Raw genomic sequence first — 16,285 nt, forward strand, 5'->3', positions numbered from 1 at the left:
ATCACTCTAACCCAGTGATTTTCAGGCTGTGGTCCATAGACCCCATGGGGGGGGGGTCCATAAACTGTGTCTAAGCAGTCTGAAAATATGATTATGATAAATCAAAAATATGTCAATACCCACACTTACAATTCAAAGGGGTCCACACCTCCATTCAAATTTTGTTCAGGGTTCACAAATGAAACAAGGATGAAAACCAGTGCTCTAATGCCACCCTACATATATAGTGCTCTGGTATTTGAAATCCATTTATCTGTTGTATATGGTGTCTTTGGCCACAGTAATTCAGAGAAGCTGTTGCTGTGTCATTACATGTTGCTACATTCTGCAGGCTCCTCAAGAGAAACCCTTACAGGTTCTAAGCCTATTGGGCCTGCAGAGTACCAAAGATGACAGTCAGTGAGATATAAGCTGGGGAATGAGATCAATGAGAACTTGGGGGAATGGGCCAGTCACCTGTAAAAGCTTCATTTAAAGAACTTAAAAAGTGTCACATCCACTAGGGACAGAAGCAGCTCTGCAGCTTCTCCTACCACCCTGGGATCAACTGGGGACAGTGGCAGAAGAGGGCAGGGTGGGGGAGTAGAGGAGGGAAGGACAGGGGAGGGGACAAGCTGCTGAGCCTGGAGGGGAAGGGAAGGGGAGGGAAGATTCTTACCTGCTTGAGGGACTTAAAAAAAATGTTCTCTGTTGCTGCTACTGTGGTGCAGTCTGCCTGCCCTGGTATTGTGGGGGATGGCTAGGATGGCAATACAGGCCACTGCTTCCACATCTCCCTTCCATAAATCCTGGGTCCACCCATGGGTGGCTCCTTCTAGCAGCTAGAACTAAGGGTCCTGGCAAGTAGTTAGAAGTTAGGCAAAGGGGAAGAGCCAGAGGTCAATTGCCAGGGAGCCGACTTGGATGTCAGAAGCAAGAGGCAAGTCCAAGAAAACAAGTTATAGTCAAGTGCCAAAGGTCTGTAGACTGGATGTCAAGCCAAGGATCTACAGTCAGAGACTGGAAACCTGAGTTACAAAGCCAAGGAACAAACAAGCTCAGGCTCATCAGGAAGCTGGGATACGTGATATCGTCAGGACAAGGACTTATGAAACAAAAAACCAGGGCAAGGAGACTGGAGGCCAAATATGTTGTTCAGGAAATGTCAAGTGTTAGGGTGGTCCCTCAAATGGGGAGTGGGAGTCAATCAGGTGCATGAGCAAAGGCTGCCGTGGCATCTAACTGGTACTGCTAATGTAGCTCTTGATAGGATAAGACAAGAAGACTTTTAGCTCTGCATAGATACTGGGGAGCAGAGCACAGATTTAGGGCTGCATGATGTGAGAAAGTGTGTGTTGGGAGAGGGACTTTAGACCTTCACCAGAAAACTAAAAATCCTCCCCTTAGCTGGTATGGCTTGGCTCATAAAGCTGGGAAATGGGGATTTGACCTTAACAAAAAGAGGCTTGTAAGGGACAGCTTGCCCAGAAACCATGGCAGTCACATCCACATTAGGAAGAGAACATATTTAAACCAAACTGTTGTGAGCAGGAGTCTGGAATAGTTTGTCAGGAGTGCTGACAGGGTTCTTTTGGTCCAGCTAGCACTCTGTTAACAATAATTGTACCATTGTGTTGAGAAGTGCTGAGTATGCCCAGCTCCCGCTGATCAAATGTCAGTGCTCTGCACTTTTCAGACTGACATTAACAGCCAGTCTGTATACCCTCTCATTCCTATAGGCAGAACAGATCTGTTGATGCAGATTTTACCAGTGATGCATTTTATGAGCAGGGCATTGAAGATTTATTTCTGGGCTAGAAAAGAAAAATAGTTTCCTCACGTTTCTTATCTCTTACTTTCTCATCTTTTTTTTTCCATTTTCTCAGTCTACATCAGGCTGAAGATCCATCTCTCTCTTTTACTCTTTCTCTCTAATTGTATTTTTAAGGACATTTTAAATGCCTTTCATTGCTGGTGCTAGCCTTTCCATTGCACTCTGCAGATGCTTTCAGAGGCAGCACTTCTCATTAATTCACCAACTCTGAGCAATATGCAGTACAGCGAGATAGCCGGACACTAGTGGGGAAAAAAACACAATGGGAATGAAATGAGTTCATAAAAGAATAGAGTTGCTTCTATTTTACCTGTGGATTGGGTTGAGGAAATGTGAATGCCACACACCGAGTGCATCAGAGTCCCTGCCTCTGAAATATTCTTTTTTAATGTGGCATTAGAATTCTTTTCTCATGTTACCCACACAGCAAGCTGGAAATTCTTTCCCCAGAGTGCATGGATTAGTATTTCCATTCTCAACCTCAGGCTTTCTACATTACTTTCAAAGCTGCCAGAGTTTTTTCATCTCAGGAGTGTTCAAGAGAAAAGTTATATGAAAATGCCAAAGTTTGCCTCATGATTACATGAACCATTATAAATTCAATTATGAGGGAATTCTGAAGATCTGTAGGAATCACAAACCTACTGCCAGAATTTGCATGGTGACTTTATCACTGGCACTGCATTACCAACTGTTTTGCAGTGCTGATAAATTGTATCAACACCTATTCATCACATAAGGTTCTCTTGGAGGATTCTGCAATTGGGATTGCAATTGACCCAAAACACCTTTTTAAATTACTTGGTGCATACGATTTGTTTTGCTTGTGAGACATCTCCTGTCTGAATCCCTGAATATTTCTTCTTGTGTATCATTCCATTCAGTCATCATTTGTCAATAACTGTATGGGCCACTTGCACAACAGATCATTTTCTAAGTTGGCAAAGCCAACTATTTCCATTTAGAAGTTCAGCCTTGCCAATTACATATTGATGGTGTACTGAATTGTGACTGAAGTTTGAGCCACCACCCAAAAAACAGCTGCTCTGCAGTCCCAGATTTCAAGGATGCAGATTCTGGCATTATTGATGTGCATGATTGGCTTAGTTCTTCCAAGCTGCCTGCTATAATCTCTTCCATTTGCAATTAGTACATAGCACAAGTTCCCTGTAATTTCTAGCCAACCTCTGGTAATATCTTATTTTCAGGAACTCTTTTTTTGTTGTTTTGTTTTGGGTTTTGGCTGATTGTGTTACAGTAAGAGTGTGTAGGGAATTTAATACATTGTCTACAGTGACCTAATTGAAAATGTGAATTAAGCTTAGCTATACGACTACCTGTAAGCTTTTGTGAATAACTTGTCTGTCTTTGCGTTCATGGGACATTATAAATGTGATATTGAGCTTTTTAAGACAGATTGAAAACCTCAGCGTCCTCTAGAATCTACAGAAACATCGCTTATTATTTCAACCAGCGCAGCTTTGAAAAAGCATGAAAGCAACAGGAAAATGTTAGTAGTAAAAAAAGGGTCATCTTGGATTTATAATTTTTGTCTTGTGTGAAATTCAGCACTTTGTATATGTCATTATTTGAACATTAGACTAGTCAGTCCAATGTGATGTTGGCTCTTACCATTGTTAGATTATAGTGTTAGATTATAGTGTTATAGTGTTAGATTACATAGTGTTGAGATATGCAAAGTAATTTTTGGGTAGCTGCTAGGAAATTTCAGTTATTATGCAGGACATTAGAAATGGTTCTGTCAAAATTCTTCCCATCTGCCTCTATATATCTACTTGTTGCTAAGGATGTGTTCCACATGACATATCATCTTTATTTTCAACACCATGATTTTTTAAAGTGATTTGCTTGTGGTTTTTCTGTTCCTTCCCTAAAACTTCATTTGTGCGAACACTTAAATATCACATCCAAATACAGAGTTCCACAACTGAATCTATTCAGGAAGTATCAATATAGCTCCAGATGTGGTTGGCTTGTAGAAAACAGAAAGAGAAAAAGAAAGAATAAGTTGGAAAATAATGGAAATGAAAGGAATAAAAAAAGAAGAGAGAAACAAGAGAACGAATATAATAAAAGAAGAGAATAGGAATAAGACAAAACATAAATATATGTTTTAAGATCTGAGGTAACTGGAATACCAAAAAAAAAGTATAAATGTTTCGCAAACACCTGGATGATAGATCATCAAAAAGCCAGTTTTAATCCAATCTAAAGGTTGGCCATCTGACATATTATGATAATTGAAAGGCTGGAAAGCCCTTGTGACATTTAAGTTTCAGACAAAAAGGCCAACACATAGCAAGACCAGAAAAAGGGGAAAAAAGGGGAGATAGAGTTCCCTACTCTTTCTGGGCAAAGGTCTTCTAAAAGATCAGCACCAGGTACTTGGGGTCAGAGAGTCACAGGACAGAAGGGTCTATTATATTACCTAGTTTATGTTTTCTGTCATTTAGCCCATTAAATTTCACCAAATTTTCCCTGCAAGCAGCCAATAACTTGAGTCTGACCAGAGCATACCTTAAAAGAAAGACATCCAGAGATGGGGACACCAACATTTCTTTTGATGCCTTGTTCCAATGGGTAATAGTGGGTGCCTGAATAAATTTACTTTTGCTTAGTTACTTTTAAAAATTGAACTGGTAGTCTCACTAAAAAATAAAATCAGGGTTGTTTCTGGAGACCAGTTCTCCATAAGACCATGTTTGCTGTCAGTAATTATATTCCTATTATTTCATTCTTTTTCAGTGGAATCTCATGTCAGGTTTTCAGTTATTTGTTTCCTCAAGATTGATGTCAGACTAACTAGAGTATAGCTGTAGTAGTCATTTCAATTCCCATTTTTTTCAGCACTGGCAAAATATTAACATTTGCCATCTATATTTTCTCTGGTCACTGCCCTTTAACCTCCCAAATCCATTATGGCTCTGCCAGTATTGGCCATGTTTCAGAACTTTCAATTTTCCTGATACAGAACGACAAGGACAAACTGATTTCAGCTAAAACTAATCAAACAGGTTGGTTAATCATCTAGGATTCAGATGTCATGCTCCCTGCTGGCCAGTGCCCAAAAACATTTTTTAAAGTGTCAATGCTTTTGGTTTTCACCCTTCTCTGGTTATTTATGTTGGTCTGAATCAGAGGGCATATGTAGATGGCAAACTTTCCATGCCAAGTTGCTGCCTGCTCTACACCTAGGATCTCCGAAACAACTGGAAGCAAGGTTCTTATACTCGTGTGAGACTGCAAGTAGGCTAATTAGTACTGCTGAGAATCACTGCTTCTTTTTGTGTGCTATGGAGGTTGTACTGCCTAATGATATCAGACAGGGGGCAACAGGAGCAGCCAGTTTAATTGTACAAAATAATTGGCTTAACTAAACACTTTTCAAACAAAACAGCAGGCATCAGGAGGAGGCAAACACCACACAGAACAGCCCCAGGTAGTGCTGGCATAACAATGGGCCCCTGTGTACCTGTGACTACTTCCCTGAGTATAACGTGCTGCTCACCTTATCCCTGATCAGGTGGTGGGCTTCTTCCAGGATGGTGTAGAGAAAGTCAAGCCCAGCCTGGCTGGCGTGTAGCGTGACATGATGCACACTTAGTAGGGCCTTCTGCATGAATGATCTCCTTTTCTTTTCTGGTAATATCTTTCTAAACACTTGAAAGCAACAATTCACAAGGCATTGGAGGATCCCAGAGCCAGGGTCTATGTCCTGGGGCTGAGGCAGTCACCTTGGACATTTACAAGGCTTCAACCTGCATCAGCCCCTCACCAGGGCTGAAGAAAGGACCTTCTGAGCCAGAGAGAAACAGCAGGACTTACTCCAGACCCCATGATGTAACCAGTCTAAGGAGACATAGTTCCATACCCTGAGCTTTGCAAGGGATGTGCAAAGCACCCTTATCTCCCTGACTCTGACCAGATCCATATACCTCTGGACCTGGCTCTGCTGTTCCTGCAGCACAGCTCCTCTGCTTCTTTCATATCTTGCACTAGGACACATGGCGTGACCCTGCTCAGAGCTGGCATTGTGAGTTTTGCTGCTCAGTGTCTGCAGAATGGGGGGTTCTTGCTGCATCCATGGCACCATGAACAGCAGGACATGGCATGGGGTTCATTTTCCTTTGTGGGCATGTGATCCAGCCTTCCTGGGAAACCTGCGACTTCTATGGTTTGGGAGCTCTCAGGGTTGCTGTCTGGTTCAGACAGAGTCTAATATGGAAGATATAAAAATGGCTGCACCCACTCGTATCAGGCTCTGTCCCAAAATACTTCCTTCCACTTAGTCTATGCCCTGTACTCTTTGATGCTCCTTCACTCTAGGTTTCTTGTAACATCTTTCCAAGTCCCACCTCAGATGGCAGACCTTGAACAGGCTCATTTCTCCAGTCTGGGGGGGGCATAGCTGGGTTCTGGCATGAAACAGCTGGTGGAAGGAGCAAGGGAGGGTAAAGCTTCTTGTCCTCTAGCTGGGATCAGTTTCCTAGGAGAAGGCTCATTTCCATAGGGGTCCTACAACCTGGCTGGGTTTCTTTACACCTCTGGTGCAGCATGAATTGGCTGAGCTGGTAGATGCCCTCCCTGGCCTGGCAGCTGACATCTACTACTGGACAGGCATAGATAGATACAGACACAGACGCAGCTAGGCCACAATGTCACCCATCTGGATCATGTCATGTGAGTCCTAATGAGAGGGAGAGCGGAGGGGAATCCATCCCCATATTAGCTTTCATCACAGCCAGGCTCCTCAGGACTGGGTCTCCCCTTCCACCTTCCCCACCCCGATCATTATCCTCCAGGAGGCCTGGGGGCAAAGGAGCTAGAGTGCTAAAGTTTTATGCTCCTATGGAAGCCAGGAGCCAAGGGTCTCAAGAAGGGCCCCATAAGGACCCCCTGCCCTTGCTGCTCTGCAAAAACTGAAGGGCCCCAAGGACACTGTGTGACACTGCCTGGAGTGAAGTGGTCACACATAGGCCCCTAAAAGACCCAGAAGATACCACCAAACCCAAGGGCCACTTACTGTGGAAGGAGGGAGATGGCAAAGGAGAGCAGGGCAGTGCTGCTTTCCATACCCAAGACCCTGTCCCTGGCATTAGGTACCTGCAGGCAGCATGAAGGTTTCCCTCACTTTCCTGTACTTCTGTAGTCCCGAATCTCTTCTCTGCTCCCCAGTCTCCAGGCCCAGAAATACCCATCTCCTATGTGTGCAGCTGGAGGGTCCAGTAGCTGAAAGGAGAGTACAGGATTTGTTTTAACTGATTGTTCAAGCATAGCCTCTTGGAGAGCCCCTTCTCTTGTAAGCACTTTAACTTTTCCCTCTCTCTCCCATCCCTGTATGACTGTCCATTCACAGGAGACTTGTCACTGCCTGACTTTTCTTTGCTGGCCCTGTGCTGCAAACAAAATTAAACCCCTTCTGCCCCAAAGTAAATATTTTGCACCTTACTACTGCTGTCTGCTTCTCTTCTAAGTGGGGGTTGTCTTAACCCTGTTACTACCCATGAGATGGTCTACTCCTTTGCTCTGCATCATCAATTAATCTCACTCTACATTTATTCTAATGACAGTCAGCATATCAGCCTAAACCGGCTGTGTACCACACTCCATCCATCCTGGCTGGGAAGGAGACCCTGAATTGGGATGCATTTGGCAGCCTCAAGTCACCACTACAGGCAAAGATGATCTAAATCAAAGATAAGATACATGAACAAGGTTAAAGCACAAGCATTGCTTCTCATATCCTATTCAGGGTGTTGCTTCTGAAACATACCCAGCTCCTTCCTCCTACACATAGAGCTGGTAGGGACTTTTAGTAAAACCTTCACTCTTCAGGGACGGTCTTCTGTGGGTCTGCATTTATTCTTTACATTGCTCTGAAATACAGACCACAAGCTGAAATCAGAACAGAGACTCTCACTTTCCTGCCAGCTCTGCAACAACCTGAGCCTCAGACTGGTTTGCTCAAATACTTGATCCATAGCTGCTTACTCTCCAGGAAGAGATCACAAGAAAATTTATCCTCTGGGCCAGTTCTTCTCTGGTTTTCCAACCAGTGTTAGTCGATCACAAAAAGAAACAAAACATGTCATTACATCATACAAACTTGCATGAAATACTCATGCATCTTCACCAAAATTGAAAAGAGGAAAACAATTTTTAAGTACAACAGGGAGGCAGAATCTGATCTGAGCAACACCTCTGAGGCTCAAGAGGAATGAAGTAGTCTAGATTTATAGTGGTGAGTCTGAACTTGTGAAAGGGAAAGGAAATAAGAATTGGAGGATTTTCTAAAAAAGGAAATCTGCTTCTGAGCTATAACTGTTGAAACCTAAGGTTGTATTCTAATGTGGCGCACATACTTGGCTATACCAGGTTTAAGCAGATCCGAAAGATTCCCCTACTGGTTCCTGAAAACAGAAGGAAATCTTGTGTGAATTACATCCTGTGTAATTGATCCATGTTTGTGCTTCACTTGTAGACTTTTTAAAATGGAAGAAAAAGAAACCAGCATTTTTGTGGTGGGGTAGCTGCACTGGTTTCCTCTCTCCCAACTGATAGACAAAGGGACTGACTGGTATCCTAGTCCTTTGTCAAGCAGTATTTTAATTTGTCTGAATAAAAACTGCAAGATCAAGCCTCACTAGGCTTGAAGGTCTGTAGCTGGTGGGGTTGGTGGAAATACCATCAAGTTAGGTCAGGTCTCCCTGAGACAACTCATCCAGAAACAGGAGAGCTCTGGGTCCTATGTCTCTGTGAAGTCTGACTGACAACTGGGTCTAGGAAGATGACTTCTCTCTAAAAACCTTGTTCACCTCAGGGTATGACAGAATAGGGGCCAGAATTCCCTGCATTTGACTTACCCATCTCTCTCCAGATGCAGAGCAGATGTCAGCCCCACTCTGGCCTCCAAAAGCAACTGACTGGAATAGTACGGTGGTGGGGTGATGATATGAACCTGCTGCGGTAACCTACAGAAATGAGTTCCACAAAGTTCCCTGCCCCACAACTACCTCTGTAGGCCTCCATCCTTCAGGTCAACATCTATTTTCAAGTTCACCCACTTTACACGCTACCTGGTGATGGATGTTCCTGTTGTCAAACTAGTTGTTCCCTCAATGGAGGGCAGTTGGATACATGCCCATTTCACTTAGTCACTTCTCCAAAATGTTCTTATTTTTCATCACGGCCAAAATGAGGAATGAGCCCTGCTTTCAAGCAAAACCTTGCTTGAAGAGCACTTCCCATGCTGACACCTACTCCTGATTTCTTTTCATGTAATTACTGGTGATGCTTTGGGTTTCTTTGAAAACATGATGAACAAATGAGTGAAAACCAGTGGTCACCAATATCAATAAGCCAATGGAGTTTATCCAGAATAAAGACCCTGAACTCAGACCTGTTGCATTCCCCACAGCCCTCCTTCCTCTCTCATCTCCCTCCCTGCACCTCCAGTTTTGCCAGCCTTCAGGCCCTGTGAACTCCATGGGTGTTCAGCACCTTTGCACATAGATGTTTTAATGTAGGCATCCAAGATTGGAAAACATTCTTTTGGAAGATCTGAAGAGGGCCACTGAGGGAGTTAGGGTTAGGGTTGGGCCTTCACCTCTGTCTCCCAGTTCTGGTTCAGTTTTAATTAATACAGAATGTGATGCCTTTATGTGCAGTCTGGATAGCACCGCACCTTGCAGTTGTCAATTTGTAGGCTGTCTCCCCAGAAAAGATGTTTTGAGGATGTTTTCTGTGCGTCTTGAAAGTCTACCTTCTGTCTTCTCTGGCTCTTTGGAAACTATAAATATCCCCTGGTTACTTAAAAATATTGGATACCTCCAATGCTGGGAACTACTTCCCATTTCCACTTGTTTGAATTTGCTTTGAAGAATACAATAGTGCCTGAGGACCCCAAGTTCACTCATCACATGTAAGCAAGCCATATAGCCATGGAAAGTGATTTTTAGCAATATGTTCTTTTGGTCCTGCTGAAAACAATACCAGAAAGGGGATCCTGTGGGATAAGGGTTTGGCTTTATCCAGAGCACCGAGAAGAATTGAACCAGTGCAAGGGTTTCAGTAAAGGGTTGGGGAATCAGTTTGTGGGGAGAAGTGTGGATCACTTCCCCCTCTGGGTGCATAGAACTGATGTCCCATAAGATCCCATTTGCATGAAGGGGTAACAGAGGAAATCATTAGTAGCTTTACTATAGCTGACAAGGTAATAGATTTGAGCCTGGAGGAGCTTCAAAGTTGAGAAACTTATTAGAAAATGAAGAAAAAAGGAAACATTCTTTTCCCTTTACATAGTCTTTCCAAGTTTTAAATGCAAAACAAATTTTGATTAACTATTTTTTCTCATGTATCCAGCAAAGTTAAAATAGCTGGAGGTAATTAAGCCAAACAATTAAAAATCTGTTTTCTGAGCTTTTTAAATTTGCATCTAGAAGAGACAGAAAACATAAGAAACTAATAATCCAGTAAAAAAGAATGCATCTTCCATTGTCTTCTAACATAATAAAAATGTAAAAATGAAGACCTGTTCTCCTCTCAGATCTAGGTGCTCAAATCTGGAATCAGCCTGTCTTAGGCTGTCCTCCCTTGCACTTCAGCTCATCATCTGGGTGCTCAGTGTAATCATTTATGCCAAGCTGGTGCAGTGCCTACTACTCTTTCGCGTGTGCAGGTACCCCTCCTCCTCTGTTGCTGTGGGCTCTCTTTCCTTCACCTCCTCTTCCCTACCTCCTACCTCAATATCCAGCTTCACAGAAAGCAATCTCAGTCTGTACGGCTGTTGTACAGAAAATGGCAAGCTAGGAATTCCTGTTGCCCTTTTTAGGACTGTATGACAATCTACCACTAGGCAGGTTGAGACATCTCCAACACTTTTCTGGAATGCCCACAACTTTCTCCATGAACGAGCGCAGTCATATTCTCACCCTGCATTGTCCACTTCTGACTAAAGGGAAGTCCACAAGGTGGTCAAGTTTTAGCATAGTCCTGCTCTGAACACTGGGATTGCTGGGAAAGGGGATTTATTTTGGTGTGTTTTGGATGAAGACATCCAGAAATTGGTCAAAGAGCCTGGAGGCCATGGGCTGTCTGATGCAAGTAGTCTGGTGGCAACCTACTGAAGAAATATCAGTGCATGATATACCTTGTAGACTTGCCAACAACAGAGAGGGAAAAGCTTGTTCAGTTGGGGGAAATGGTAGTTAACTGCCTTAAAATGTGTTTGTGGGGTGCTAAAATGCTTCAGGCATGAGTCAATATCATTGGAGGCAGAGTTGTTCAATTCAGCCCTGGAGGCTCCCGTATACAAAGTAGACACAGGGTTGTGGATTTCACTGGGGCTCCTACAGGAGGCCTCCTGGAAATTTTAGTTGTAGCTCCAGTTCTCCTTGCTAATCCAGTTGGTAATGCAGCCTCCAGAAGATTGCATGGTGCATCAGTCAATACCACTTTCTAGCCACCTCCCAAGCAGTGCACCATGGTCTGTCCCTGTGTCACTACTGTAGCTGTCCCTAACGAGTCCCTATGTTCCCCTAAGCCCTACTCCCCATCCCTACTTAACTAGCCTACCATCACTAGTTCTATCTTACTACTCTGCCTGAAGGGATCTCCTGAAGTCCCTTTTCCACTATGCCTCACTCACACAATCTAACACTTGCCCTACTCTTCTCTAGTGCTCACTTGTGCCTTAAAATGGCAGCGGAGGGAAGGGTATTGCAGCACAGGAGTGACAAAGTCCTGCTTGGCATGTTCCAACCACACCTAGCAATTCCCAGAAGCCTGTGGCATTATGCAGAGGTTGACAATGTCCAGAAGCAGAACAGGATCACAGTGAGATGTGGACAGAAGCTTTTTGCTTTGGACTTTTGGACCTTGGTGCTTATGAACGTTTCACAGAGGTGATAACACTTCCTGTGCCTGTGTAATTTCAGCTGAATGCCAGACACACAATGCAAGTGTTATTCCAGGGTCAGGGAGGGTGACATAGGATTGTATAAAATGACTTGGGTACCTAAAACTAGCACAAGTGCCACTAAAATAGAGGCAAAACAGGATCTGGGCCTTGGCTTTCCCATTTTTATTATGTTAGAAAACAACGGAAAATACATTCTTTTTACTGGATTATTAGTTTTCTTATGTTTTCAGTCTGTTCTAGATGCAAATTGGCATTCAATTTTAAAAGGCATGGAAAACAGCTTTTTAATTTTTTTGGCTTATTTACTTCCAGCTACTTTAATTTTTGCTGGATCTGCAAGAAAAAAAATATGAAAATGCATTTTGCATTTAAAACTTGGAAAGACTGGAAAGGGAAATGCAGGTTTCCTGCTTTCTTCAATTTCCAGTTTCTTAACACAGAATGTACTAATTTAAAAGTAAAATGAAAACAAAAACTCTCCCTACATCTGTAAAAGAGATTACTATTTTCAAAAGCTGTTTAAGCACTTCAAGAAATTCAGGTATCAGGCATCTAACCAATAACTTCCACTAGTTCAGCATCTTGACATTAAAGCAAGCTTTACTTTCTTTAAAAATTCAGCAACAAGTGCATATTCATGGAAAAGTTTTTCATATAAATTATTTGAACAGGTTGTAGCAAAGCTTGTCTTTATAGCAAGGCTGGGCCAAATAAATCAGGTTTTTTAATACATTTTTATCCACCTTGGTAGATAAAGTAACTATTACCAATCCAGTGCTCTAGTGAGCATAAGATTTTTTTTTAATAACCCAAGAGACTTGAGGTTTTTTTGTAACTCATTATCTACAATTCAGATATCAATTTGTGATTACCCAGCTATGTCATATTTTGATTTACCATGCCAAGTTTGAGGATGTTATGCTCAATTCTGCCTGCATGATAACTGTAAACAGATAGCGGATGATAGTTCATTAGCAAACAGTTTTAATTTAGATCCTCTGCAATAATCCACAGCATCAGCTTATCTTTATATAAAGTTGTTCATATTTCCTATTCAGTTATGAGATGTTCAAACAGAAAGATGAAGGGATCCAGGCCAGGAGTGCCTTTCCCCTTGGTGGGCTGTATTAAAAACATTAAGGTCATATTTTATACCAAATACATAAGGCATTCATAAAGAGTTAATAAATATTTGACAGGTATTGTAAATCAGCTGCACATATAAAAATCAGATTATTATAAGCGTGTATGTCAAGGTTTTAGAACTGATGATAACAACAGCTGGTTGGAGATGTTCCAATGGAACATTTTTCCACTGGAAAATGTCAAAAAGTTCTAGGAGAATGAGTTAATTTTGATTAATCTTTGTATGGACCTATTGGGGCAACTGGTGCTCCTCAGAGCCCAACTGACAAAGAAGATAGAAATGTGAATCCATGGATTTCTTTAAAGGTTAAACTACACACACACTTGTGACCGCTGGTCAAGAAAGCCCTTCCATAGTTTTATACTAGTAAGGTTTTCTAAAAATGAAGGCCAGAAGAGAACATGGCATTTTTCTCTTCTGACCTGTGGTTGTTCACAAGACACTACATTTCTTTGGAATATCTCTACAGGGAGCCCAATTACTTTTCTTAAGCTGAAGCACTTCATTGCTCAGGATACTACATAGTGCATGCCACAGGCAGAAAACAAGTGAGACTGGGATGCCTCTAATGCCTGAGCCCCTGCCAGTGCAGGCAGTTGATTTAATAGGATCTGCCTAGATGATTCTAGCAAGCAATCCACAACCACTGCTGCAGACAGCAGGGGACAAAAGTATATCAATGTCCTTCTCAGTCTGAACTGGGAGAAATTCTTCCTGACCACAAATCTAGTGATTCTCTTGACCCTGAAAATGGAAACAACTCACACCAGCTACACAGCTCAGAGGGTGTGTAGCAAATCTTTATTGCAAAGTAGCATAGTTTACTGAGCAGTAAGTGTGTGTATCTACCCATACGCATGCTTACTGCACAATAAACCACACTGATCACAGGTAAATTTGCTACCTGCAGATGCAAGTAACAAATTTACTTGTGATTACTTACTGTGCAGTAGCACTTGTGTAGATGCCTGACTGGGAGCAATCTGCACCCCCACCCCCCTCAATCCTTACCTCTCCCCCTGGCTCTGAGATTGCGATTTGGGAGCAGGAGCTGGGAGATCCTCATCTCCTAACCTCTACTTCACCGTCATGATTGGGGAGCAGGGGGCTGGGAGATGCTTATCTCCCAGCACTAACTCCACGATTGTGGGACCAGCACTGGGAGACAAGGATCTTTCAGTGCTGGCCCCATGACTGCAGAGCCAGCACTGGGACCTCCCTGCTGGTAGGGACTAAGGAGCCTGTTCCCCCCCCCCCGGCTCTGTGATCCTGGAGCTGAGCAGGTAATAATCTCTCCATCAGGAATCCCTGCCCAGCTGGGGGGTGGGGTGTCACTGCTAGCTGCCCAACCAGCAGATTGGGGCAGAGGGCTGGGACCTGTCCCTCCTCTCCTTTCCAAGTCCCCTGCCTTGATCAGGGAGCTGGGGCTGGGAGCTCCCTGCTTCTGGGGCAGAGGGACATCGTCCCCACCCCAGCAGCAGGCACTCCCCCGGGGGCATGGAGCAATGTCCCAGCCCCAGCAGCTGTCTCCTGGCCAAGTGCTCCCTGCCAGACTCTGGACTAGCACACAGGGGAAGACTAGCGCTCCCGCTGTTGGCAGCAGGGGCTCATTGCAGGGCCTCAGGAAACAAGAACAGTTTGTTGCCATTAGCAGCAAATCTGCTCCTGCTTCCTTATAAGTCTAGATGTCAGCCTGAGAGCACGTACTCCTGGATCTAATAGACATATGGACACACCCGGGAGGACTCTGACATAGCTCAGTGAGGTATCCCATTGTATCTAGCTGAGGATCTTTCTCCAGCAAAGATCAGTCTCTGATGCTTCACAGGAAATTGAAAAAAAAATCCAAAGAAAGAACATCTGTCCAATCGTAATTTTAGAAAGACATCCCTTCTTTTATCTTCAGGAAATGGGCTGAAGTCCTGAAGTATGCGATTTGATTACAGTAAGCTGTGTTAATGCAGATCTGTGAATCTCCGAAGCTTGCTGGCAGGCAAAGCCTGCTCTAATAAGGCAGAAGGGGAGGAACCAGGAAATAACAGATTTGTGGATCTCAAGGCCAGAAAGTGGCCACCTAAGTGCTCTCATTTGGTCTGGAAACTCCAAAGAAATATTATTACTGTTGGCATGAGAGGTCCAGCCAGTAGGGAGTGAGCAAGGCACAAAAACAGATGCTGCTTTGGTGGGAGGAGAGGAGATAGGGGGTCACCTTACCCTCCTGTTTCATATCTTTCCCTATCCCCAACCCTGCACCTTCAATGCATCAAATCTGGCTTTGGCTATGGCAGCAGGGAGGGAAGAGATGCAGCTCTAGTGCAAAGGCAGCAGACAGTGGTTTGCTGCAACTGGGAGTGATATTCCCTTGCTTTTGTCTTGAAAAAACACATCGTTTTTTGGCTGCTCAATATGCATGTTGAAAGCAAAAAAGAGTGACATGATCTTCTACAGCAGCAGCAAACCTCCAGCATCTGCACCTGTCTACCACCATTACTCTGCCTTTTTCACTGTGGGCAGAACAGTGGAGTCAGAGCTAGTATCAATGCAGGGAAGATGCAGGATGTGGGGGTAAGGGTGCAGGACTGGCCAGTTACACCTCTGTGTCCAGCAAATGCACTAATACAGTTTCCCTTCCTACATGTGTGAACTGATGTTCAGGGGCTGCATCTACACAAGACATAAGTGTTGTTACATAAGTACTAAATGACTATTCAGTAACTGGAGTTACCTTGCAGTAGCCCCCCAAACAGCATTTTGGTGATGCTGACTGCACAGTAGCTCATTACTACTGTGCAGTAGCTTGCTACTCCTACTCAGTAGCATTTCATCATGCTTCATGCCACATGACCCTGCTATGCAGAAGTAACGAGCTACTGCGCAGGAGTAACAATCTGCTGTGTAATCAGTGTCTTGTGTAGACATGGCCACTGAGTAGTGTATCTTGTTCTCTAACAAGATATGGTAGTCTGTGGGAGTGTCTACACCAGACATTACATCACTGTAGCAACGCACTATGGCAACATAGCATCGGCAGACAAAAACCATGATGCTGCAGTTACATCATTGCAGTGACATGCTCCCTTGGTCTAGCATGTTGCTACAGTGATGTAGTGGCTAGAAATAACTGTGTGCTGCACGGATAGCTCAGTACAGGCTGTTTTATAGTTTCATAGTTTCTAGAGTCGGAAGGGACCTGAGCAGATCATCTAGTCCGACCCCCTGCCATGGCAGGAAAGAATAGTGGGGTCAAACAACCCCAGCAAGATGTTCATCTAACCTCCTCTTAAACACCCCCAGGATAGGAGCCTGCACCACTTCTCTTGGAAGTTGGTTCCAGACCCTAGCCGCCCTGACCGTGAAGTAGCGCCTCCTGATATCTAGCCTGAAT

This window comes from Crocodylus porosus, unplaced genomic scaffold, assembly GCF_001723895.1.
Source record: "Crocodylus porosus isolate Cpor-Errol unplaced genomic scaffold, CroPor_comp1, whole genome shotgun sequence".
NCBI classification, from domain to species: Eukaryota; Metazoa; Chordata; order Crocodylia; family Crocodylidae; genus Crocodylus; species Crocodylus porosus.